The sequence below is a fragment of the Tympanuchus pallidicinctus genome, unplaced genomic scaffold (assembly GCF_026119805.1).
Source record: "Tympanuchus pallidicinctus isolate F22 unplaced genomic scaffold, pur_lepc_1.0 scaffold10, whole genome shotgun sequence".
Lineage (NCBI taxonomy): Eukaryota > Metazoa > Chordata > Aves > Galliformes > Phasianidae > Tympanuchus > Tympanuchus pallidicinctus.
In genome coordinates, this window is record NW_026294619.1 from 6,844,059 (window position 1) to 6,871,678 (window position 27,620).

The 27,620-nt window shown below is 41.7% G+C and overlaps 1 protein-coding gene across 2 annotated transcripts in view; it reads left to right on the top strand.

The window, feature by feature from the left end:
- Positions 1-361: 361 nt before the first annotated feature.
- The window catches only part of ZPLD1 (zona pellucida like domain containing 1), a 105,674-nt gene continuing 78,415 nt past the window's right edge, over positions 362-27,620 (top strand). For both annotated transcript variants that reach the window (XM_052704754.1, XM_052704762.1), the window contains exon 1: positions 362-952. The gene's annotated coding sequence lies outside the window, so the exon portion shown is untranslated. The remainder of the gene's footprint in view (positions 953-27,620) is intronic.

Genomic DNA, 27,620 nt, shown 5'->3' on the forward strand with positions numbered 1-27,620 from the left:
GAAGCTGGAATATGGCTTGAGATTTTATGACTCAGACTCTTTATTCCACCCTCAAACCCAAAATGAATAAACAGCACTTGCAGTTGCTATGCAAGATGGTGCATTTCCCTCACATGGCGGAGATAAAATCCACATGCTCAGAGGTTGGGAAATTCATGGTTAAGGGCAGTGTCATTGCAGTACTGGTCATAACTTCACAGCATTTCGGTAAATTCAAAGAAACAATTTTCCAAGCCAAACATTGCATTCATGATTCCAATGTATAGGTTAATAAATAGCTTCTGACATTTTATTATGTTCTAAATTGGTTAGAGCAGACAGTTGCTGCATACCAACAACAACATATTTATAAACACTTGCATCAAGTTACCAAAATGACTTCACTGTAGTCTGGATTGTTTTTTCAAAGGGGATTAAGTAGATGGAAATACATCACTTTCCATTGCTGGTGGCAATGAGAAGCACTGCAAACAAATAAACAAAGTGTCTACTCTGACAAACTAACAAAACTGAGAAAAAATCTTAATCCAACGAGTTCAAACCTTTTAAATTTCTGAATGTATCTACACTAAAATCATGATTGATTTTTTTGGTTGGGTTTGTTTTGTTTTAAACCGTCCTGTCACTTGGACAATTTTGGAGCCATCATTTATCTCCTGGTCAAATCAGCTGTGATCCTTCCAGTACTTGAAGGGAGCTCATAAGCAGGAGCAAGACCAACTTTTTACACAGTCTGATAGTGACAGGACAAGGGGGAATGGCTTTAAACTAAAAATGGAAAGTCATCTCTGAATGAGACTCACCTGGGCTTTTAAGCTCTTCCCATGTAAAGGCCTGGAAAGGAGGTGCCTTATTTTCACTCTTTTGTATTGAGGAGCAGAAGAGAGCTAGGATGGTGTGATGTCTCCTTGGCTATAGAAGCAGGAAGTGACAAAAACAATGACACCAAAAGGTACAGTTTTTCCTAGTTTCTCCAAGCATTTTCCAGAAAACAAATGCCTTCTTTTGTGCTGTTTTTCTTTTTTTTTTTTTTTTAAATGCATGTGATAATTCAGTGAGGTTATGTTTAATTTTTCTGTGTCTTTGGAGATTGTTTCTGCTAACTTAACTACAGTTTCTTTAATGCCCTTGTTCTCTCTAAGACATCCATGAAGAAGTAAGTGAATTTATATCAGTGTAGCCTCTAGAGAAATACTTGCTAATTAATTTGAGGTGCATCTACTGTTTGCCTATTCCTGCTAAACTGGCAGTAGCTACGAACAGAGATAACTGCTATTGCTAGGCAATTAAAATTTTATTTTCTGACAAGAATTCCTGTTTTGAGATGCGTTTTTGAGCCTGGGAAATTTTTTCTCTGTGGAAAAGAGGATGCTTTTAAAACCAACTTAATTGATATGATCCTCAGGAACGGTTAAGCCCAGAGAGGTGGTGGATGCCCCATCCCTGGAGACATCCAAGGTCAGGCTAGATGGGCTCTAAGCAACCTGATCTAGCTGTAGGTGTTCCTGTTCATTGCAGGGAGTTGGACCAGATCACCTTTAAATATCCCTTTCAACTCAAACAATTCTGTTCCGTAAAGATTGTGCATCTCTGTAGCTGTGTCTCAAGGCAGTGAGTTGCACTGATCATCCTGTGTGAATGGGACTGATTCCCCCAAATCGCTCTGACTTGCATGTTTGCTAGGCCCACTGACCTCCAAGTGTTTCTCTCAGGTCTTGGAATTGATTATCTGTATGAGGTAAACCTGTTTGCTGAATGTCACTGGGCTTACAGCTATGAGGAAACTCTGTGCCTTTTTTGTGAGCAGAAGATGATTGATTTGGCTTCCATTTACCCTTTCACCCAGTACGTGCAGCCTTGGTATTAGGATTTGTGACTGTTTAAGAAAGTAACTTTTGGTGCCTGATTGTACTGAGGTTCCTGCTCCTTCCCTTTCCAGTGTAAGCTCTTCTGCTGATGTTTTTTTTGCCTGAGGCTTTGTACATTATCCTATGAATATGATCTCAGTCTAAAATCCAAACCAAGGCATAAACACAACAGAAAGCAGCAGAACTGTTTGTTTTGCTTGCGTTGTCTGTTTCTGGAGAAATTACCACTGTGTTTAGCACTTTGTTTAAATTGCTGAGGTGTTCCCATGTCTTTGAAGGGTTACTCTGCACTTGCTTGTGGCATGCTTCTGCTAATCACCTCTGTTTATTGCTGACACATACTTGGCTTGTTTCACCTGTCTGTGATCTGGAGATGGGGGCAGGAGGAGGAAGCATGCTGATTTCCCAACCTAGGACCAGAAGTAGCAGTGCAGAGAACCCTGGCTGTGTGTGGCAGTGACATACATAGGTGGGCTAATGACTTGAGGGGAGGAGGGCTAACAACTGCACTACTGTTAAAGCCTTTCTTGGCAGTAACAAGGCACTGAAAACAAGGTCTGGATATGTATGTACACTGCTGTCCGGCAGTCCAGGATGCTTTGGTCTGAGATGCACTGATGCCCCGTGCCAGTGCTGGAAATGATGTTCATCCCATGGTGGGCTCCTGATGCCAGCATGAGCAAGTTGGTTTTGCTCTTCTGGAGACTTCTCAATTTCTGTCCTCCTCCTCCTTCTGCCTTCATAGAATCCAGGGTGGAAGCTGTTTGCACCGTTCCCGACCGATACTCATGAAACAGCCATCCTGGTGCAGGCAGAAGCCCTTGAGGAGCTGGGGCAAGCCTGAGGCATTGAAATGAGAACGTGTGTTGTTGCAACACCTCTTACACTGCTGTGGTTTCTGTTCTCGCACTCCTCCCATCCTCTCTGACTAACGCTGTAGGAACGTGACAAGCCAAACTCTGTGGGCTATTGTTTAAATTTCTTCCCTTGACTCTTTGAAAATAAGAAGCTAAAAAGAGGCACACAACATTCTGGCCTCCAAAATAAGGTAGTACTGTGCTGCTGGAGGATTCTTAAAAATGAGTCATGGTCTGGGTCTTGTTAAAGGGAACTCCTTACCAGAGAGTGAATGCTCAGCTCCTTTGACCTTATGTCCCCATACAATATATTTAGGAGAACAGCAAAAACAGTTTGCTCCCAAAAGCTTCACCTGTGAATTTAAGATGTCCTGTTCAAGAGGACAGGAAAATAAAAAAGAAAACAAAACAACTGTGTCATTCATGATGCTAAAAACAAAAATACAAATAACATAGTAGTGGAAGCTTTCTTGAGGGAGATGGTGGGAAGAATTGCCATTCACATGCTGTGCTCATCTTGGTGGTAATAACTTTTCAAAATTACTCTAGTGTTAGCCTGATTTGTTACTAAGCTCTCAGTGACAATGCGAAATACTACTGTGGGATTTCATCCTGCCCCACCACTGGCTGATCAGAGATGAAGTCAAGTGAATGCTGGGATTTCAAGCTCCAAAATGCATTTTTATGCTTCAGTAATCCCTTCTACTTTAAATATTTGTCTTCTGTAGCCTTGCTGTAATCTTTTCTTGCCTCATTCAACATAATCATTGAAGTAATGATGCTAAATTAGTTGTGATTCCGTAACTTGCAGCAGATTTTGTTCCCAAATGTGGTGCTGTGTCAGCACTGCAGAAAAGCTGTTTGCACACTGCAGGGTTGGAATTTCTTCACTGACTTTTTCTTCCTTCCTTTTTTTTTTTTTTTTTTTTTTTTTTTTTTAAATTAATAGCACAAGCTGGGATACTTTCTAAAACTAGTGAAAGTAATTATGATTGTAAGGTTTCCAGCTCAAGAGGTTAAAGGACAAAAACCTGCCACTGAGTGGAGTTGTTAATTAACTGCTACTTATTGACCTATTCCCATTTTATGACTTAATCTATCGTGACTTTCAGTAAATCATCCTTGCTGATTATACACGTGCCCACTGTGTAACCATGCAGTATTCACAGGCAAAAAAACACAAGAACTCAGCAACTACAAATTAATAGGGCTCACAATCTGGATCAGATCAGAAAATATTTTTGGCAAGAATGAATGCGTGACATTTTATTAAACAAAAGAGGGTCTGAGTGTCGTGCTGGAGATGGATGGCTGAAGGGCATCTCAGTGATTGGGTCAGAAATCAGGTGCATGCCTGGGGATGTTTCTTGCCTCTCCCTGTGAAGCAGTATTGTCTGTAACTGAGCTGCAGATTGGGGTGAGGGCTGTAGAGCTGTTACTTTGCTGGATCAACTAGGAACCACTGTGCTGGGCAGGGTGGGAGCCCTTCTGTGAAAACCCAGGAGTCTTACAGTTGTGGCCACTTGTCTATTTTTATTTTGAAACAGTGCCATCCAGTTTGAATAAGAGACTAAACCTGAGAGTGATTTGGAGAGCATCTGCTTCCTTACCAGTTTTCAGACCTTAATCTATATTCACTCTTCATAAGTTAGGCATTACAGGTGCTTGTGTTCCCTTTTGCAGGAGGGGGAACAAGGGAGAAATACAAGTACAGAAGGTGAGCATGGAGTCAGGAAGGTGAAGACCAAATTGTTGGAACGAGTCTGGTAGCTCAAACTTTTTTGTGCAAGAGTGAGCCCACAGTGCATGGATTTTGACTTAGCCATATTTTAATAATAAATATAACTTCAGTACGAGAGGCTGAAACATCATTAGAAATTGCTGCTAATTAGATAGTGGCTGCTTTATGAGAGTTCTGATCTCAGGTAGGATCCTCCAGGAGGCAGATCTCTCTATGGCCCTGATCACCCCCGTTTCTCCCATCCTCATGGTGATTTGCCATCATTAATAACCTCATCATCTGCCCGTGAGGCATTGTCTTCACTTTAAGGATTAGGAGCTGAAATGCAGCACAGATTAAATGACTTGCCCAAGGTCATGGAGGAAACTGGTGCCTGAGCCAAGAACCTCAAAATGAGTATTTCTGAGTTGTGACTGACATTGTAATACCAGCTTTGGTTTGGTCAAGGTTGGGTTCCTTGAGCAGAAGAAAAGAGTTAAATGGGGGGAGGAGAGGGGAGTTTGTGTTGATATTCTTTGAGAAATAGTACTGATTCTGATTGACTGTGATTCAAGTGTTTCTTTCACCCTCTGACCCTTTGTATCTCAGCTGTCAATGAAGGTAAAGAGCCTTTTTCAGTGTGTTTTGCCAAGTTCCCCATGTACAGGCCTTCAGGTTCACAAACCCTTCATATTCGCTGCGTTCTGGGGTTTTCCTGTCTTTTACTTCCTTTCGGAGGTGCTTTTCCTTTTCGTGTTGCTGAAGTGCAGGTGTCAGAAGGAATGGCAGCAGCAGCCTGCTGGGATGTGAGCAGCAAGGAGTTAAGCAATGCTCTGCCAGCACGGCTTCCCGTAACTGCTGCCTGCCCTGCCAGGAACAGCCTGTTGGATGGCGAGTCCTGAGAGCATATCAGCCCAAGCTGGCCATCTATTGACTTGTGTGGGGCTGTCGGAGAAAGCTTGTGTGCATGCATGTGTTTTTCAAGGGAACTTATTAATTACGTATAATAATAACTAATTATCTAAGTAATAGGTGGCTGGGAGCTATGGGTGCCTGATGAAGCATGTGTGAGAGGCTGAAGGTGCTGCTGTGTGTGGGGTGCAGTCAGGAGGGGACCCCACAGGGTGAGCTCTGCAGGGGGCTGTGAGGCTGCCTGCCCCAGAGCATAGTGCTGGGTGACCCTGTCACACTGCTTTGCCCCTTGTATATCCCTTGCTAAAGGACACGATTTTCCCTCCCACACTGCTTTTCCACCTCCACTTTATTTATTCTGAATCCAGCAGAGGTGGGCAATAAGGGGTACATGTGGTAGAGCTGAGTTCTTCTACTGCCCATGTGAATCATCTGCTGGTTGAAGCTTCAGAGTAATCTGAGCAGGCTGAGCACACTTTCTGATGTCCCCAGGATTAGAAGCTTCCTCTGATATTCAGTAATAGTTTAAAAAGAAGAGTGAATATAACTCTAAATATGTGTGTTCTTAGGAACAAGTTCAACTCCTTTTCCTTCCCTTCTTGCCTTGTAGCATTTTTTAAAATCTCCCAGACAAATGGTCTCCTAAATGAGATGAATCTCTATGTTCATCAACAGCAGCATTTTTACATCCCCATGCACTCTGATATAGTCACCTCAATACCCATAGGCAGTGTGGTCTAACAGCCATGAAGGATAGGTTCCCCTAAGTTATTGAAACAGGGTATTTTTTCATTTAGGGTGAAAAAAAAATTGTTTCATTAAACCCTGCTCTCAGCCAATCTCTTTAGCTGGTCAAGGCAGCAAATCCTAAGACCTTATTTTTCCTCTGCTTATTCTCCTTCAGTTTGTGAATTTGTCTGTGTCTCCTCCTTGTCACAATGTCAAGGAAGCCTAGTACTCTGAAGGTGACTGATCAAAGCTTGTGGATGTACTGATATTTAAATATATTTTGAAGTCTTCTACCAGAAAAGAACATGACTCAAGAATGTCTTATTTGTCCAGGGATGCCTTTCTTTATCTTGTGTTTCTGCTCTGTTTTAGTTTATCTTCAGAAGGAGCTGAAGGTCTGTAGTTAGCAGAAATTAGATGATAAAAACATCAGCATAGGCAGGCTGAAAGAGGATGTGAGAGGTGAGTGGGTCATCCTGAATCGGAGCTTGCTGAAGGTCTGCCTGACCTGTGCCAGTGTCTTCCATGGCCAGGCAATAAAGCCATAATTCTTATCAGCCCTCCAGATGGGGAAGAAGTATTTAAGCTCCTTTCTAAAGAAAGGACAGAAGCTGTCTTTTCTCTGCTTGCGGTATGGAATTCGGGCGCTCTCCTTCCATTTTTCATTAAACACGCTATGATGTAGTCATGTTGTTTAACTCTTCTCTGATGTAAGATGCTGTGTAGATATAGTCCTCTGATGGCTTTTTTCCTTGAATTGGTATGGGAATTGAAGCACTAATGTGTTGTTTTTTTTTTTTCTCAGAAGTATATATTTTTAATTCACACACACTGTTTAATTAATACTTTAAGTATCATTTGAAAGACATCTGTATACAGAAGTGTAACTATGGAAGAACTTTGCAGCAAAGTAAAAGCTTGTTCATGGACTGATCTGTTGTGATTTGTAGCATTTTAATCTATGGCAGCGATGCAGTGATTGCTCTCTTTTTTTCCATGACTGGGGTTCTTTATGAGTCTTTGCCATGTTGTATTTGTGCATGTGCTTTGTGTGCTGTAACTTGGCTTTAGGAAACTGGTGTTCTCAGTTCTTTGGGTATACAGTATGACCACTTACATAGAGCTGATGTGAGGAGCAAATGATTGCTTACAAAGTACTTCTGCTGTGCTAAGCAGTGGAGCCTTTCCACAAAACTGAGAATATGGTTAAGGGGAAGAAGGGACAGATGTGGAAGGGCTTGGCTCAGGCCGGTTCTTGGAACTCCCCCTTCTGCTTGTACGGACATAAACTACTATGCCCCTGAAGATGACAAGGATTTAATCCAGGCCCTTGGTATCTTAGCTAGTCTTGCTTTTGGCATGTGAATAAAGGAGCCTTGTGGAGATCATCTCTAAAGTGATACCACGATTTTAAACATCTATTTCCCTGTTGGGACTGCATGCATAGGCATCTTGTCTGTTCCTCCTTGGTGTTAGGGAGTAGAAAAGTTTATCAGAATTCAACCTTACACAGATAGTTAACATGGTTGATCTGTATCACAAGCCTTCATTTTTTTGCTGACTGCTATCAAACAGCTTGTACCAATGAAAAACAAGAATGGATTGCTTTTCTTGAACTGCTTTTTTCTTTTTCTTTTTTTTTTTTTAATTCAATCCATTTAAAAAAAACAAAAAAACTAAACATCTTTGGTAATGAAAGCCTGGTAATTTCTCAGAGCAGCTAATAGGAAGGGGGCAAAATATTTGACATACATGAAAAAATTAATTATACTTGTGCTTCAAAAACCATACAAATCTGTAGTTCTAAAGCTGCAGAAAGAGCTCCACTCACTGGTGGGATGTGTTTCTGGGCTCACCAGCAAGGTGATTGGTCCTGAACTAAAAAGATCTTATACAGAGCCGCAGTTCCAGATAATAACCTAACTGCCCCATTGAGAAATCCAGTGTTCAGTGTAGGGCCGCTTGTTTCCTTACCAAGCCAGCTCAAAATTATTTCATATTTCTTAGCTTTATTCATGGAAGTTACCATACGCACTGTGTTAGAGGAAGTGTACTTTTATGCAAGTGGAATAGGTCTAGAATCTATTCAGAAGTTTGTCTGGGTCCTTAAGCATGGGTGGCTGTTGCACAAGATTGCACGGGAAGTATGTGGCTTGGTTCCCACTATGATATAAAGAGGAGAAAAAATCCAATTTTGACCAATATATTTTTCCCTTTTCCTGACGTAGACAGTACTTCTGCTTCCTGCTACGCTCTGCCTAGAGCAGACCTCTCTACAAATACCCTGGCAGTGTGCCATGCAGCTGCCTGCTCACAGCTGCTTGGTGTGGGGATCTCTCCTGTGGTGCTGGAGCTACTGGTATTGTGATTTTATTGTTCCAGTTAGCACCTATTAACACTTAAAAAGCGAATGTAGTGATGGCTTGGAGGCTCTTGTGACAGCAAAATGTAGATTTATTGTGGCTGCATCCTTCAGAGCAAGATCACAGTTTGCAAATTGCTGTGTGTCCTACATTCAATGCAGGACCAGGCCTGCAGAGTTAGAGGCATGATGGGGCCAGGCATGTGGAGATGTCTTGTCTGGCTTTGCATGAGTCAGTGCTGGCAGCAGAGGTACTGCCATGGCATCAGTGTGGCAATGCCAGGGTGTAGGTCTGCACATGCGAAATTGGATGGCTTTCAAATCCCAGTGAGGCATGATCTGTATATATCCTTGAGGCTGTCTTGGCTTAATGGTCTCTGTTGTGCTTGTAAGTAGTGACAAGACTGTTTCTGGAAACAAAAAATGCTTTGTGCCCACGCAAAATGATTCCAGCTTGGTGTGTTTACCACTGGTATATTGCCTGGGCTTACTCAACTGACACTGACTATGGAAAATGCCCTTAGTTGTCTCCATCGTTCTGGCTTTACAGCTGCCTGGCTAGTGGGGAGGGGGATGAGAGGGAATGTATGAGCACATGGTGAACGTACAAAGGCTGCTCTGAAAGTAATGCTTCCTATTTCATTATGTTGGCCCATGCCATTAGAGGTAGCTGTTGGTGGTGTGGCAATAGAGGTTGAACCTTCCCAACAATACTCTCTGTCTGCGTGACAGCAGGGGGCAGTCTGAAAAAATGGTGTCTGACATGGGAGTGCACATGAAGCAAAAGTGTCATTGAATTCCTCCATGTGGAATAAGTGGCACTCACTGATACTCATCAGTGCTTGCTGAATTTTGTAAAGAGTGAATGTGAGCCGTGTGTTTCAGCAGTGGCGACAGTGGGTCAACTCTGCTGGTGCAGATTTCTACAAGCGCAGCATGCAGGCTCTTGTTCATCTCTGGTGAAAATCCATAGCTGATGGTATGTTGAGAAATAGTGTTTTGTAGCTGAGGAATTTGTAATATTAAATAGTGCTATTTTGATCTTTGTATCAATTGTAGTCTCCTTGGAAATAAATAGGAGACACAACTTTTGATACAACCTATACACATGATGTGGCAGTGGTATGAGCCTGGGATACTTTGCTCCTTTTTGGGGCATCTGGAGTAGTAGTTCTGGCTGTATGGCTGCAGTAGTTGACACAGCCACACAAATATGTTTAACATGGACTGCACCTTTGCAACTGAGCCTGATATTCCCAAGTTGCACTTCTGGAGAATATGCCCTATGAGAAGAGACTGAATGAACTGGGGCTGTTTAGTCTGGAGAAAAGGAGGCTGAGGGGAGACCTTACTGTTCTCTTCAAATACCTGAAAGGTGCTTATAGTGAAAGTGGGGTTGGTCTCTTCTCACTGGTAACAGGACGAGGGGAAATGGTGCCAGGCTAAGTTTAGGTTGGGTATCAGGAAAAACTTTTTTACAGAAAGGGTTGTTAAGCATGGAATAGGCTCCCCAGGGAGGTGGTTGAGTCACCATCCCTGCGTGTGTTTAAAATTGTTTGGATGTGGTGCTCAGGGACATGATTTAGCGGAGGGTTGTTAGAGTTGGGGTAGTATGGTTAGGCTGTGGTTGGACTTGATGATCTTGAAGGTCTTTTCCAACCTGAGCAATTCTGTGATTCTGTGATTCTATGTTGTGAATTTAAATTTGTTGAGTTTACTGCCAGTCCTAAGAACTGATTCCTGGCAGAGTAATCAGTACTGTCTTTAATTGACTCGAATGGTGTCAGTGTATTATTCTCAGAACAGATGTTAGTGCACACCATACAAAAAATTATTTGATGCCAATTGAAGGTGCTGAGGGACTTAAGAATACAAATCAATGTGTGCTTACTCAACAATGATTATTTGAATGCAGTCTTGGAGTGAGAAAGCCCACTCCTCTGTGGCCCATGATCTTGTCAGGACAGGTAGCTCTAGTCTGAGCAGGAGTGTGCTGTGTGCGCAGCTGTGTTACCTGGCTTGTGGTGGGAGTGCAACCTGTGCTGCTGCGTTGTGACCTGGATGCATCTGGAAGAGATGAGTCTCTTGTAAGCCTTGAGACTTGTATAACTTGTATCTGTTTAAAAATTCTCAGTCCATGTGTTGTGTGTGGGTTGGCTATTGGAAGTTCAGCTGAAGGTCAGGACTGGCAACTCTTCTTTCCATGCAAGTATCTCTTAATGTCAGAGTAAGCACATCTGAGGAGTTGTACTGGCTTTTTGGGCTCTGTGCTCTCTCAGGAGCGGCCATAGGCAGGTACCCTGTTGAGGGGAAGAATGAGGCGAGTGTGTGTGATGCTGTTCCCAGTATCCTTGTAAAGAGTTGTCTGTAATAACCTGATGTACTGAAAGTCACCCAGGAATTTCTGTTGTGTATATATTAAGGGTTTTTATGATCTTATGCTCATGTGGTTTTACTTTCCTCTCTAGATGTACAGGAAACTCCCCATGAGTCAAGTTTTAAAAGAGCACATAACTTCTGTGAGCAATATTGTTTCCAACTTCCCTTCTCTAAAGCCTTTGTGAGCCTCAACCCCAGCTCCCGGCTCTCACACAAGGTGGTTGCCAGCCTCATGGCAGCTCAGTCCAGACTGCAGTTGCTTTGCAGATGGTGGTGGTGCTGCTGCTTGGCACTATGGACCTCTCTGTGCTAAGTGATGTGCAAACAAATTGTGGTCCCAGTTCCTGGTACCCTGTGAGCTAAATGAATACTGATCTGAACTCATACAGAAATCCAGACAGACATATCCACATAGTTCTGGTCCTATTCATAGAGGTTTGTCAAGTCCCCTTGTGAAAGAAAAGTAGTTTCTGCAGACTCTGCAAATCAGCTTTGGCTGATGATATTTTATCATTTATCTTTGACAGGAAACTGAAATGGTCCTATGATATGGTGAGGGAACACTACTCTCTTCCAGTGCCAGCGTTATCACATTTTACAAGCAATAGCCATCTGCCACATACCTGTATGAAAACACGTGCGTTTCACAAATGCTTGTGTGTAATAGATGATACCAACTTATCACAGCCTTAAAACATGTAGCTATCTGGACCAGAATAATTGTTAGAAAAACAAATCAATTCAATTTCAGTGTTGTTGAGAGCCATAGTGTAGTCAAGATCTAAATGCTTGAAATAATTTACTAAGTGGCATAGATGAGAAATATGTTGCAAAGTTTTTTTTAGCCTACTTTTGAAGTAAGAGTGAATCCGTTAGTACTAAAGATCTGCATTTCTTTGGCTTGAGGACTTTTATCCAGTATCCAGGGGAAATGGGAAACGGGAAATGTAGAATTCTACATTTATTTCCTTTCTGTAAGAATAGATTGGTGAATTAATAGAAAAGCAGAAGTTAAGAGACATATCTGCTTCAACTGTTGAGGTTAGTTAATGTGGTGAACAAAAGTTACCTCAAATTTCTTGTGCTATTTACTTGCATTTCTGGGGTTTCTAGAAAAAGTGAAGTTTCATATGAAGTGTAACTGAACTTAAATTTCTACACATAAGAGCATTGCTGTGATTGTTAATCAAAGTTGCTTTTTTTGCTGAAAGAGCATACAACTTTTCCAAGACATTCAATTTAAGATATGCTTTTTGCTCTTTGTTACACAAATAACAAGCATGTTGACACTTGTATTATGTGTTCTCTTAGTTCTGATGCAAAACCCCTTTCTATTTACTATGTGCAACTTCCCAACATCCTTTGCGGTACTGAGTCTTAGACAATAGACTTCAAATGATTGTAGTACTCTTGACAGGCACCTGAATTATAAACCTTCTTTAGTCTTTTTATCTGGAGCAGGATCATCCAGCCTTGTTGAGAAAGTCCATCCTCCCTCTGGTTAAAAGACAGAGTTGTCTGAAAATGTAAGGGAATGTTGTTGGGAAGGTCCAACCTCTACAAAAGAAACATCCACCTCTGATGTCATGGCCAGCATAATAAAATAAGAGGTGTTACTTTCAGGACAGTCCTGGTATACTGCTACAGTCCCCTGCATGGAGATTCCATCTAACTTTGCTGAAGAATGTTCAGAGAGGAATACAGATTCTTGTGTAATGTAGTGGGTACTTTGTCAGATGTGAGTGCTGCATATTTGTCCTCTAAAATGCAATGTTTTGAAGTACCACTGTTCTTTGAATTACTGATTTACCAGTGCTTCTTTCTTGAAAGAGTTGGTGTGATTGGTACTTCTGATCTGTTTCAGTATGTCATGGCAAGGAATGAAGGCAGATGAAGCAAGACCCTCTGGAGGGGTGAGGGTAGAGAGATAAATGCAGCTGGCTGGAGCTGAGTGACAGCTCAGACCCTGAAGGGAGGCTTTATTTTAATAAGACTATGTAGCTCATCTGACAGTCTGCGGGTGTCTTGAATGCACTCGTACAAAAATGTGATGGAACTCTTTCACCTGGAAATCGTGTATGTACAAGTGTGGGCATAGAGCGCAAAATGCCTTTGTAAGAACTTTCTTAATGTGTTATCCAGTACTTTAAAGAGGTGAGCTATCATTTTGTATCTGAAGCATCTTTTTGATACTTAAGAGAAGGATAGGGTGCTGTGTTTGCAAATCTTTTCAATCTGCTCCCTGACCAGAAGAATTCAGAGTCTCAGAGCAAGAAGATCAAATAGTAGATGCTGGAAGATTTAGCTTTGCTTGAAGCTGTTGAGAATGTGGTGACCCAGCCAGTGGGCAGTTTGTTACACAGAGATGGCTGTTTCCTGAAAAACCACATGCTGTTACATCTGCTAGAGTCAAAGGCCTGCAGATCACACTTTCCACTTGGCTTTTCTAAATGTTTTTAGCATGGCTGGAGGTCTTCCTAATGCTCCTCTGTCAATGCTTTCTTGTTTTTTTTTAACATTTCCAACACTGAAGAATTGTGTGCACGTGCCACAGATAATAGAACATCTCATGGATGGAAGTAAAGATGTCTCTGACATTTTTCATTAGATTTCTTGCTTCAAACCTACTAGGTTTGGGGAAATATTCTGGGAAAGGTTGTTTCAGAGAAACAAACACCCCTAATCTTCTTTCCCTTCCTTGTAATCCTGATCAAAATTTGTAATGGCCTGCAGTAATCCACTGAACATGAATTCAGAATTGTACTAAAATCAAATGCAAGTGGTGAAGTGACAATGCTGAGGGAATTCCTTGTGTGTAAAGAGAATCAGCCTGTGCTTTCTGCTTTTATGTGAAGAGGAAAGGAGGAACTAGCTTTGCTAGGAGCTGCAAGACTTGGTAAGATGATGATCTACTAAGCACAGACTCAGTGAGACTCTGTAGCTCTTGAAAAGGTAAAAGGAGGACTTCATGCTCTTCATGGGGTGAACTATGTGAGCTGCAAAAAAGGCTGGATGAGAAGGATGCAGCAGAATTAGAATGAGAGGTGGATGTGTGGGTATTAAATAAATCTGATAAGAATAGGGGAAAAAAATCTGCTCAGATTAGACTAAAGAGCCTTCTCTTCATTCCCAGACAATGCTGGCATCATGTGGCCACTTTATTTAGCTTGCCTTGTATTAAAATATTGGGAAAATAGTTGAGTTGTTTTTACTCTGTATCTTTCTGCATGGAAACCCTCAAAACTCACAAATGCAAAAAAAAAAAAAAAAAAAAAAAAAAACCAAAGAAAAGAAACAACCAGAAACAAACAAAAAATCATCTGTTTCCCTTGCCTGGATGTTCTGGGATATTTCCATTTTATAGAAGACATGAGGAGTCTTAATTGAAGTTTTGTTCTTTTCACTTTCTGACTATACTTCACTTTGCCACAGTTTTCAGCCGTGCTTCATTTTTGAGCTTAAATGAAGGAAAGAGAAGGTAATTGCCTCTATCATAGCAAGCAGGCTGTGCTTGTAAGGAGAGGGAAGCGGTGTTAGGGTACAGTGGGTTTGCGGGGACAGAAAAGAAATGAAAGCAGCAGTTTGTAGAGAGGAAGAGTGGGGACTGCAAGGCAGGAAGCCAACCTCATTTTGTGAAGAGCTGGAAAACGAGAGATCCTGTAGTTGCTAAGAGATACCCACACAAGGTACAGATGTGGGAACAAGAAAAAAATGGAAGTTGTAATGTTGCTTTTCATGGGGCCCTTGACAAAGAACAACTCCTTATAGAAGAGTAAGAAGTGTTATAGAAGAGTAAGAAGTGTTTTAGTAAAACAGATGAGTGACTTCTGGGCAACAGAGAAGGAAGCTGCATGTCTCATTCTGAATTGAGCTGGTTAGTTTAATAGGTCATTCTACTGGTATTCTGGAAGGATGGAAACATGAGTAGAGAGACAATCTAGTATTAGCTGAAGTGGGATCCTGTTACACAGACTAGATTGACTTAAAGAATTTTGCAGAAATTCCCCTAAAGCTTAAGTAAATAAAGCCTAGGTAGTAGAGCTTTAATCAATGGCATTAATAGCTTATTAACCTCCATATGAAATGCCTGCCAAGAATAAAAATCAGAACCATTTAGGGGAGCACTTTGAAGATCTGTACATTCAGATAAAATAGAAAACTTGGCAAGAAACATAAAAAGCTAAAAAAAAACCCTTATTTTTCCATCTGTTTCAGACTGAGAAACAGATGATACAGCATTCTGAAGTATGACAGATCATGTATTTCTACACACCTGTGTAAACTTACATTAATGCTTACAAGCATTTGTATGTATAGAAAGATACATAGCCACACTTCTCTGCAGACAGATGCTTGGACATCTATGTTGCACTGAACTTAGTAATTTAACTGTTCCTGCATCTAGCTGAAAATCCTTGACACATTACTAAATTCTTTCTAAGTAAAAATGAAGATTCAAGTGCAGTTTCCTGGGAATGCTCACTATATTTACAGCAGAATCAGCAAAATCAGACTGACTGAAGTGAGTACTGCAGACGATGAATGCAAATCCTTTGCCTTTCTATGGTATGGTTTTCCCTTCAGCTTCTATCCAAAAAAGGAAGAGACTTACTCTTTATATATGATTAAAGAGAAATATATACAAATACCTGCTCTGTATGTAATTTGCTAGACAATTTGTTTCTGAAGACTGCTTCTTCCATGCTGATTCTCACAGACGTGCTAATAAAAAGAAAGAGAAAATAGTGTTCTGTTCTGTTTTTCCACTGTAATGTTAGGCAGGAAACTGCCTGCATCGTTAAAGTTGTTGGGCTGCATGATTGCAAATTGAACTACCCAATATCTAAAGAGCTCACTGGAACAGAACTCACTGCAAAACTGTTAATTAGTTAATTATTTTCTTGACTGCGTCATAAAGGTGAATGGATGGAGAAGGAAAATGTAAAAATGACTCAGGAGAAGAAGACTACAAGTTCTTAGCTTTGTTGGAGGTAGGGAAAAGGTGAGACTTTGTTGGAGAGTTACTTTTTCTTAAATCTGCTTTCTCATTTCTCCTGGCTGAGAGGATAAGTTCCTTAATATATAATCTTAGAAATTTTTATCTACTTCTTTGGGTGAAGAGCAGAGCCTGTTACTAGTGATGATAAATCATTTTGGGCCATGATGGCAGAGACAGTTTTTCTGGTACCCATTTTTCTGAACTGGATCCATAGTGAGCAGGTGCTGGAAGACAAGTGGAAACACTTCTTCAAAAGGTGAATGTGGCCTACATCTTTTGATGCTACAGGATAAAATTTACCTTGACTGTAATTGAAAAAGTGAGCAGGTTGATTCTTTTCTAAGGTATTACATCATCCTTTCACACTCATTTTTCAATGAAGTTAATACTAGCAAGTAAAATCACTAAATGTGCCAGCAAGGCATGCTCTGTGCTCTCATAGAATCAGAGAATGGCTTGGGTTGGAAGGAACCTCAAGGATCATCAAGTTACAACCCCCCTGCCATAGGCAGTTCAATCTATGCCTTGGTTTTCCTAATCCCATCTCTGCAAGTCTGGACAGCATCCTGTATTCTTCCCAGGTGGCATGCCTTTGCTTCCACTGTCTATACTTGCTCTTCTTCTCCCCTAGTTTGACCAGCAGATCCTTGCTAAGCCATGCTGATTTCCTGCCTCCTCTTCCTGTTTTCTTATTCTGATGGAAGGGGAGCTCTTGCTAGCGTTGTTCCACTCCTTTGTCTCTAAGGACTTCTTCCTGGGAGGAACTATGGCAGATGCTGAGGGGAAAAAAAGCACATCGTTAAAACCTAGTTTCTTTGCGTGACAAGTAATTTCATAAGGAAAGATGAGTGCTGAAGTTAATAGGAGACAACACACTGAAGTGATATTTACCAGCAGCCATTTCAACATACAACAAGGAGTGACGCCCATTGTTTAATTAAGAAGGTGCTTATTAATCTAAGTCGTAGTTTATAATTTGACAATAGATAAATTGAATCTGTGTTGGCATCATCTTACATCACAGGTGCATGTTGGTCCCACTATCTAACATAAATCACTGAACATACAATGTACGTTAATTGAGCACCAAGCATACAGTTCCATATTCTATTTTCTGTAACACTTAAAGATTATCTTGGGTACTTTAAAAAAAGCTATGTTGAGAATGGATAGGGAAAAAGCAGAAAGGCTATCCCAAGAATTGTGGAATACTCTTGGGTGGGTTTTTTTAATTAGCGAAAGAGCTGACTGCTGGAAGATACTCCATAAAAACAAATTATATTATTAATTAAACCAAAGCACAGAATTTTCCACATAGTTAAGTAGTGGGACTAAGTTGATTGTATTTTTTTTTTCCCTTCTGTTTTCTTTTATCTAGGTCCAGGCTGCATTTTAGCTGTCTGTGGCCATGAAAGGGAAACAAGAGGTCTAGAGAACTTTTTTTTTTTTGGGGGGGGGAAAAAAAAAAGCCCAGGGAGTGGTCCTTCATACAGTTGCCATTTGCTCCTTGGGCTAAACATAGAGACATAACTGTCCTTCCTTGGGGTAGGCACCAACCAAGGTCCTTTCCAGTTTGTTTTTTTGCTCACTTGGGATCTGTTCAAAAGTTGGAGCTAGTCCTGTAGCAAAGACAGACAGTCTAGGATATCCTGGAAGAAGAATGAGAGCAGGACTTACACAGTGCATACCTGATTCCATAACTGACCACTGTGTGGACCCTGTCCTCCTGAGTTAACAGATATGATTTCCCCTTCCCCCATTGCAGTGACTTCATCCCCAGAGCCTTGATTTGGCTCTGGCATGTTGTCTTTGGTCTCATATCTACCACCTATCCATAGCATTGGCTGGTGTGGCCAATGTGGTGGGGTCACAGGATCACCCAAATAAAGCTGGTTTTTCTGTGCATCTGCCAAGACTCATTGCTCTCTTGCTTTACAGTAGGTCCTTTGGGGCTGGTAGCTAGAGCTGGCAGTCCTCTAAATATCCAAGCAAGATGCTGGGCTAGAGTCCATCCCCAAAAGAACAGGGGAAGACAGCAAAAATTTGGTCCTGACAATTATCTCTGTGTTTGATATGTTTAGGACCTGTTCCCTTCCGCTTTATCTGAGAAGGCATATTTTACCTGAAGGACCTATATCAGGGCTCTGGGAACTTCTGCTAAGGACAGTGAGTGGACAGGGTACCTGTGGGGTTTGCTGGGCTGTAGGAAGTGGAAGAGGGCAGGTTACGGTGTGGGGTGGTATGGACAGCAGTGAGGGTGACCAAAGGTTTCCCTTGTAGCTCAGCTGAGGTCCTAGTCACCTAACACAGGTGAGTATTGGTGGTACCCTGTAATATGCAGAGCTGTCTCTGTTTTACATAATGTATGGGTAAACAAATGCCATCTCTAATAGGGAAGGATTTTTTTTTTGTTTCTCAGGCAGTGCAAGACTACCAAGAGAGCCAAGTCTGGCCTCTAGTGGTTTGTTTTAATTGAGGTTTTTCAAATTTGAAAGAAAAAGGACCATCAGGGGAATAGATGAGTGTACAGATGAGCCATGACTTTCAGAATCTGATGCAAAGAAAGTGATTAACATAGAGCTGTGGTAATTAGGTTACTTGAAGTCACACAACAGCTCAGGTGAGATGAAACATCCATGGGCATCTGTATTTTGCACTAGAAGAGCTGTCATTGTAAGGAGTGCTCTATTTTGTAAGGAGTGCACAATTGAATCATCAGTCACAATTATTGTTGATGTGTTGGGGCTTTTATTAAATATACAGTATAGTCTTCAGGGAAACAAAGCTCTAATCGATGAGTTTTTTTTTAATAGAAGGACAAAGTAAACATTAGATTGCAGTAGCTTTATTAATATATGTTTACTTCTGTAATTTGTAAAGCTCTGTTGCAGAGACTTTGGCCCCCTGTGCATCTGAGATGCTTTCCTACAACTTGGTCTCAGCTTTGTAGCAGTAATGCAGTCTTATCTCACTTGGCTTATAGCAGGATCAGAAACAAACCCTCATCTATGAAATGTTGTGTACCAAATGCTGTGTACCCTGGAGACCGTCAGTTCCCTGAAGTACAGACTTAGTAACAGCAAGCAATGAGAGTGCTAACAATAAACTCATGTATTTATCTGCGATTCTTAATTTTAATCTCGAGTAGAATAAGTATCAAATGGGCAAGGTGAAGCAAGTGGTGCTTTGTCTTATTTTTGGTTTCTGGTGTGTGTGTGTGATGTGTGTGAATGCATCCTCATTTGCACCTGCCCACCACCTGTGAGGTTCTTACCTATCTGGAGATCATTGCAGAAAAGTTACTACTAGTGCTCACTAAGTGCAAAATGTTCTTTGCATTAAGACATGTTCTTGATCAGTGGTGCTGACTCAAACATGAGCAAGATGTAAAACTGCATGGGTGCAAAGTGTGCCTTTCGTGCCTGCCCATCGTGCCCTTACTCACAGGTTTTTCCCTCTGAGGCTTCTGGCTCTGCTTTAGCAGTGACTCAATTATTTATGACCCTGACCAACACAAATGGCATTGTGGCATACGAAGGAAAGTTGAAACTGGTCCTGATTTTAATTAGCTAAGCAGCAACTTTGTGAGCACTTGAGTGATCTCTGAATCTGGGCCAGGGAAGTATGAAGTAATTGGGAATAATACCTTCCACAGACTGTGCTCTTCTTCTTCCCAACCAGAGCCCTCCATTCTTTCAGGAGCTTGGTAGCTAGGGAGAGCCTTCCTTACCCTGGGAGAGAGAAAAACCTGGGAAACAAAGAAGAGTTTAACTCTCCTTCTGTGTCTGTTGCAGTGACTTAGCTTTGAGCATGAATTAGAACTCCAGGTTTCCTGCTTGCAGTGGTTTCTTAGATGTGATTGTGCTCAACAACAAATGCCTGTAAGATCATTGCAAGATTGGTTAGGACACAGGCAGGTTTTCAGCAGTACATAAAACACATTCAATAACATTGGTTCTTCTAAAATTTGCCTCTCAAGCATCACTCTTTCAAGCCTTTCACAAAGTAAATTGTTTTTTTTTTTTTTTTTTAATATTCATAAAATAACTGCAGGATTTTTAGTAATTTTTTTTTTTTTTTTTTTGTTAGTCTATATAAAAAGGAACCCATTCTTTGTTGTGAGTTTACCCAGGTGATGTGAGAATTCTTTGAGGTAGTAGAGAATATGAAAAAGTATAATGGTCACTTGTTATAAGACTTTATTTTCTCTTCGGATTGGAGGACTCTCATCCCTGCTCTTTAAGTTATGGTAGGCTGAGTGCTGAGAAATGATAACTATGAGTTTTGTCTGCTTAGTACATTAGAAACCACTTTAATATCAACATGTGCAGACAGTTATCTTTGTAATGAGACTGGGAAATGATGATGTCTCAGAAATCCCTGAATAGCATGGTTGGCAAAACCAGTTTGGGTGAAACTATTTTCTCTGTATTCTAGAGACTCACACACACCCCAAGCTGGTGCTTAGAGCTTAGGATGTTGCCTGGGAAGAAGTGCGTTGTCTTAATGCGTGGAAAAAAGCAATAGATTTTGGATCAAATAAGTATTCAAATGGTATATTAAAAAGTAAAGGTAACTAGTAAACAGGGAAAACAGCCTCCCTGTCTGGGCTTCTTGATGGAGGGCTCACTGCATCTGCTTTGTGGTGAATAGACAATGTGCTCTCACTGCCTTTTGTTGTGAATGGATGCTCGAGAGGCAGGATGGAGTCAGCTTTGATGGTGTATGTGCTTGATAACACCTATCAGTTTAGGGATAGGAAAAGGATCTTTGTGAGGAAAATAAGGAGGCAGGATATAAGATAGGAAAGGAGACCCTTGCCTGAACAAGCAGTGTTTTCTATCATATCTGCTCTTTGCAGGCATAAACTCAATTTCCAATTTATTCTATAATAAGAAATTATTAACTTTGAAGTCCTTTAACTGAACTAAGATTTGTTGCATGCACATTTTGTCTACTACCTTTTGTTTGTTCCCATCTGGTATTCTGATTTCTGAGTTCGTTGATGCTTCGGGGAAAGGTAGAGAAACAAAATGAACATCTTTAAATGTAATGCATATATATAGAAAGTGGAGGGCTGTGTGAGAGAGAAACACTTCCTTTGACTGTGAGGGTGATCTGCCTGTGCAGCGAAGCAAGAAATTTGATTATTGTTGTATTCTATCCTTTATTGTAGCTTGCGGAGCTGAAAACATTACTAATGTAAATAAAATGATCCAGCCTTTCCTAGGTATAATTTTCAGACGCAGTGAATCTGCAGGGCTACGTTTCAGTGCAATCCATGCGGTGTTCTTAGCCCCACAGCTTGCTTTCTGCATGGCTGTGGGACGAGGGACTAATAAAGCCTTTGCCTTCTGACCCAGTGCAACATAGAATTAAGCACTTCACAAGGATTTAGATCTGTGCTTTGTGCTAGTGTTGTTTTTTCTTTTTTCTTTTAAAATAAAATTAAACAACAACAACAAACAAACAAACTCAAAAACCCAAACAAATCCCATTAGAACCCACTTACGTGTGAGGTCAGAATCGTCCCTGTTTCCAAGGCAGGGCAGGAGCACACAGTGTGACCGTTGACATATTTTGGCGTTTACCTCTGGTCAAGGCAAGACTTGACACTGGGCTGTCTGCTGGGCGCCGGCAGGAAAGAGCAAAAGCTGGCAGAGAGGCACAGTCAAGCCAGGCCCTGCAGGTGGCAGCAGAAGAGCACGGAAAGCAGAGCACGGTCTGCTCAGAGCAGGAGCGTTTCCAGCCCTGAGTCGGCTGGGAGACTGCGGGCTTTGTGCACCGAGTCCTTCTGTGATGCTGAAGGACAGGTGGTGAGTGTGTGCCTTCGAACCGTGTGCTACAAGTCCCGTGTTGGACTTCAACTGTTGGCACTCATATGGAGGAAAAAAAAAAAAAAAAGACAGTAACAACAACCCCCCCCTTGTCCCTCCCAAAACAAACAAACAAACACAACACGCCAACAAAATAACAGGGGGGAAGATAAAAAACAAACCCCACCTATGTAGGAAGAAAGAGAAGCGCTTAAGATAGGGGGAAAATGGCTTCACTGCAAAGTATACACTAACAATGTACTTTATTAGTGGGGGAGGTTCGGGTTGGATGTGAGGAAAGATTTCTCAGAAGTTGGTGAGGTATCGGAATGAGCTGCCAAAGGAAGTGGTGCATTCATCATTTCTGTTGGTGTTCAGGAACTGTGTAGACGTGGCACTGAGGGACATGGTTAGTGGGCATAGCGAGGATGGGTTTGTAGTTAGACTATATGATCTCAGTGGTCTTTTCCGACCTTAATGATTCTATGATTTTAAGGTGATGTACTCTCAGCATGTTCTGTTATTGTCCTACTGTGTAAATACTGGCAAAGGAGCTTGAGTAGAAGGTTGTTTGCAATGAGGGTGTCTTAACTATTGCTAAGATGAACGCCCTTATCAGCCCGAGCCAAGGGATGCTTTCTCAAAAGCAGGGCTGGTTGGGTGATATGTACTGTGGAAATAAACCTACTTGGAATATTGCTCTAAGCTCACAGTTATTAACTTCTTCCTTGAGACATAAGTTCAGAAGCCTTCACACAGAAAACGGAACTGAAGTAATATAATGAGCGGTCACTTCATGCTGAGTACTGGGAGCTGTTGTTGCTCAAGCTAAAGAGTATATTACCAGAGTTGTATACAGGGTTCTCAACGTACTGTGTCCTGCTGACTCTCTTCCCATATGTTTTAGATAGTGGGAGGCAGGCATCAGTTTTGAATTTCCATCACTTCGAGAGCACTCCATTTATTCTGGGAAGATCTTTAGCCAGCTGCTGAAACCAGTTATGAGCCTGCCCTGCATGGTTGGCTTATGTGCCAGGATCAAGCTCTGGGTGTCTGTTGTGATTATTTATTATGGTGGGTGAATGTAATCATAATAGCAGGTTGTGAAAAGGCCATTTACTGTATATAATTACTGCTGACTGTATTTGGTATATTTAACTGTTAGTAAAAGCACCCACAGCAATGGATCTGTTGTTGTAATATCCATCAAAGTAAGACTGCTATGAGAAAGGGCTATTGCCCATGCAAAACAACTCCTCTTCAGAAGCATTTTTATTGTCTTTTTAATACACACGTAGGTGGTAGTACATAACCTCTGCAAGATATGCAATTAAATCGTATACTTACACTCTTTTCAGAACTCATGGCACTATACCAGTTTTACATCTGCAGTCACATTAGTACTACTGGTTTCTCACAATCACCATAAAAAATTAACACAGGCAGTATTCTGTATAATGTGGTTTATTGAGCATATTGAACAGCAATGCACAGATCCATGAACCTGTATGCAGCCAGATAGCTCTAAGTCATGGCTGTAGTACTGTCTTGAAAATGATCTCAAAATTGACTTTGCTATTACTGTGAGTCCTTTGCCTTATAATTACCAAACTTCCTGTTGAACTCTAGAGCACTAGAAGGTCAGCTGAAAAGGTTTTTTGTTTTGTTTTGTTTTTTAACAAAAACCTTTACCTGGCTCCTAATATCTTGCAGCACCGTCAAGTTAAAACAATCGAGCACTTTTAACAAAATGAAAAGTGATGGTGAAGTTCAGAAACATCTGTTATGAATTTCCTGCTGCAAGTTGGTTTACAGTACTGGGGTGTGGGAGTAAAGAGTGGATCAAAATGCAAAGCTTCAGCTGTGATGTGAGAAGCGTAGTCTTTAAACAGCTGGGTTTGACTTGTGTAGAAACAGATAAGGATTGTATCAGGTAGGTTCATGTTCCTTAAAGGAAATTTCAAGATGTTACCTGTAGCCTCATGTGGTTGGCCATCCTTTGTACTTAGAGTCTGAGTGAATAACTATCTCTAGTGTTGGCTGCTTCTTGGCACAAGGAATGTTTGGATTAGAATCTTAGTTCTGGTAAAGGCTTTTCAAATTTTGTGCTGGAAGAAACAGGTTAACAACAACAACAAAAAGACAAGTCCCACTTAGAACTGCACATTACTATACATACCATACATAGGGCTGGTAGTTGGGTGCCTCTTTTGGAAGGAGATCACTTTATGAAGACGCTCCTGCAGAGCAAGTTTGATTCTTTTGCATCTAGTAATGGTCCTAAGCCCTAAACCATCTTAGGCTATGCAAGTGGAATTATGCTGAAGCTGTCTGGACACTAAAACATCAAAAATTTAATTCTCTGAGCTCAGCCTTTCCTGAAAGTGGGTAACAGCTGAGGAGAAAGGGGAAGCAAATGTCTTGAATGGATTGAATGGAGCATTGGGAGCATTGAGTTTTAAGTGAGTAAATTTTGACCGATATATTTTTATTTATCTATCTATCTATCTATCTATTTATTTATTTGAAGCATTTCTGAAACAATATTCCCTTCTTTCTTCTCATTTATTTTAATTGCTGGACTTCAAACACATTCCCTGAATGTGTTTCAGGAATGTTTAGACAGTTTTCATATTGGAGCCCTTCTGATCACGAAACTGCTTGGATGTAATGTACAGGTGGTATTGTGTATCATCTCTTGAACAGCGTCAATGTACAAGACCACTGTGAAGCTCTATGGCAGAATGTCGAAGGGCCTCAAGAGCTCATGTAGGCCATCTCTGAGTCGAGACGAAATTGACTATGAGCTAGAAAAGTGCATGTCTCAGATGGAAGCAGCAATACAATTGGTTCAGAAATGGACAGAAACTGAATTCAGACTATCTGCCATTTATTTTTATTTTGGAAGGATTTCTGGAAAGTACATTCTGGAGACAGTGGTGGCTAAAAACTAGAAGATGGTTGCTAAACCTGCTACTGCTAGATGTTTAAATTTCTTGGGCTCACAAGAACTAGAGATAACATGAAAGGTGAAACAAGCTTGAGCAATCAGGAAAACTGTGTGTGATAGAGAAATAGGATGGAAGAAACAAAATACAATTCAGCAGAACAAGTGTGAGGTACTTCACTTGAGCAGGAGTTATGAATCACACAGAAGTGGGATGGGGGATTAATTAGGTGAGTATAACTCTAGTCCATTACTGTAGTAGAGGATGTAGGTCATCATGCCACTGGAATGGCCTGCCTGGGGAGGTGGTGGAGTCACTGTCCCTGGCAGTGTTCAAGAGGCATCTGGATGAGGAGCTATGAGATATGGCTTAGTAGCTTGTGGTAGTAATGGTGATGGGGAGGATGGTTGGACCAGATCTTGTAGGTCCTTTCCAACCTTGTGATTCTATGATTGTATGCATCACAAGCAGCGTACCAGTTGGTATGCTATGGCATAAGAAAAATAGGAGAATATCTTACTCTAGAGTGTATAGTAACAGACTAGTCCATCAGATGAGTGAAGCAGTTTGTCTTTCCTGCCAAAGTACGTAGAGTCCTGCACAGAGCACTCCAGGGTAGATGTGCATCTCCCAGAGAAATCTCTGAGGAGAGCACCAAGAAAGGATTTGGCAGCTTGGAAAACATGACCTGTGACAGTGGGCAGAGTGAACTGATGTGGTTTTACTCAGAAAACAGCATTCCTTGTAGACTCAGGGCATGTCTTTAAATCTGCAGGAGACTATTGTAAAGGAGGGAAACAACCTGCTTTGTTTCTGCGGTGGGTAGCCAAGACCTGATGGGCCTGAATTGCAGCAGCAGAGACATAGGCAAGGGGGCAGGAGGAACTGGCAGTTATTAAGATGGAAAGGATGGGAAGAAGGACTCAGTGCTCCCTGAGCAATTGCACTCTGCAACTGGAGGTCTTCAAGAATAGACTACATGCCTGCCCAGGCTGACACCAGACACCTACAATCCTCCAGTAAGAGCATTTCTGTGAGCTGTCTTGGTATTTATTTTGAGTGTTAACTCCATCTTTCATCATTTTTAAACCTTGTGGGATTTTTTTTTTTCCACTTCACTAGTGCACTTCAACATTACCACAATCCATCCCTGTTTGCCAGGGCCATTCTCCCAGAGCTGCTGAGTGCTGCTGGCTGCTCCACTTGTGAGAAGGGAGCCCTGGTTTCTCCGGCGCTGGCTGTAACTTGCTGTTTCCCACACCGCCTCCCTTGTGGTCTTCTCACCCTCCGATTTTATTCTCGAGAGGGCCACAACAGCGGATTTCTAGGTTGCATTTCTCTGCCTCAGCCCGGGCTGGCGTGGTGCCTGCGGGCTGTCTGGCTGAGACGGAAGGTATCGTTTTAGGTGGGAGGGGCGGCCGGCCGGCAGGGAGCGCTGTCAGACAAGGAACGTGAAACCGGCATCTCCGGACGTGGGGGGCGGAGGGAACGAGAGTGCTTTCGGTTCGCTGTTAAAGCGGGAAAGAGGCTTAATCAGAGACTGGGCTGGCTGCGAGGCAACGAAGTGGGGTCTAGAGGAGTGAAAAAGAGGCGTCTGGAGCTGCAGCTGTTCTCTTCCTCAGGCTGGTGACGGCTGTTACTTCCTGGCCTCAAGCCCACGGCCATGCTCCTCACTGGGATCTGCCGTTGCTGCTTACTCTTAAAAACATCTCCTGCTGTTCCTTCCAGACCCATTACCATCCTTTTCTCTCTCTTGAAGTTCCTTAGGAATAGTTGTCTCATTTCCTAATCCGCTGTCCAGATTTTTGAGGAGCTTAACATGTATCTTTCGTTGTAGTTATCTAAGTACCTTTTCATGCCTGCAGGTTTTAGGCATTTTCTATCGTCTGCAATGATTTAGAGCATTCCTTAAGTGAATTTGTAGTCTGTCACTGAAAAGAGTTCACCTCGAGCACTGTGTTCAGTTTTGGGTCCCTTACTACAAGAAAGACATTGAAGCCCTGGAGTGTGCCCAGAGAAGGGCAGTGAAACCGGTGAGGGGTCTGGAGCACAGGTTGGAGCGGCTGAGGGAGCTGGGCTCATTTAGTTTGGAGAAGATAAAGCTTGGGGGGGGACCTTACTGCCCTCTACAACTCCCTGCAAGGAGGTTGTAGCATGTTGGAGGTTGGCCTCTTCTCGCAGCTAACAGCAATAAGACAAGAGGTAACAGCCTTCAGTTGCAGCAAGAGACGTTCAGGTTGGATATTAGGAAATAAGCTGCCCAGGGAGATGGTGGAGTCACTGCCCCTGGCGGAGTTCAAGAAACCTGTAAGTTTGGCACTGGGGGACATGGCAAGTGGGCATGTGGTGGTGGTGGGTTGATGGTTGGACTATATTATCTTAGAAGCCTTTTTCAACCTCAGTGATTCTGTTTGTGGTTCTAAGAGCAAACCTAGTCTGTTTACTTACTCTCTCCAGTCCAAATTCTATAAGAATTATAAATATGGCATGGTTATCTCTGCCGTTCAATGCTAAAAGAAGACATAAGGCATTAAAATCTTTTATGTATGAGCCCTTCTGTATTGTTTCCCTCTCAAGGGCTGGTAGAAAACCTCAAAGCTTCTATTATTTTAGTTTGTTAGGCTGTTCTTTGTCAGGAAATACAGTTGGGATACCTTGTATATCTTTTAGAGTGGAATTCTGTACAGCTGGAAAACGTTTTCTTTTGTGTGACAAACCGGTCCCAAATTGCAAGCCTAACTGCAAGTAGTGCTTTGTCTCTTTCTGATTCTCTTGAAGCATTTTGGTATTAATGTATTTTCAACCTCACTTAATATGAATAATAATGATCTCATTAAGGCTGACAAACCTGTCCTTTTTAGAAACTTTATTTTAACACAGGATGATTTGAATTTCCGTAGATAAATTAAGTGTTAGCCTTGAGTAAGTACAAATTTGTAGATAATTAAAATTGGGATTAGTGAAAGAAGAGGTGAAGAATGGGGGTCAGAGGCAAACCACTGTGGGTCACACACCATCAATTTTGCTCTC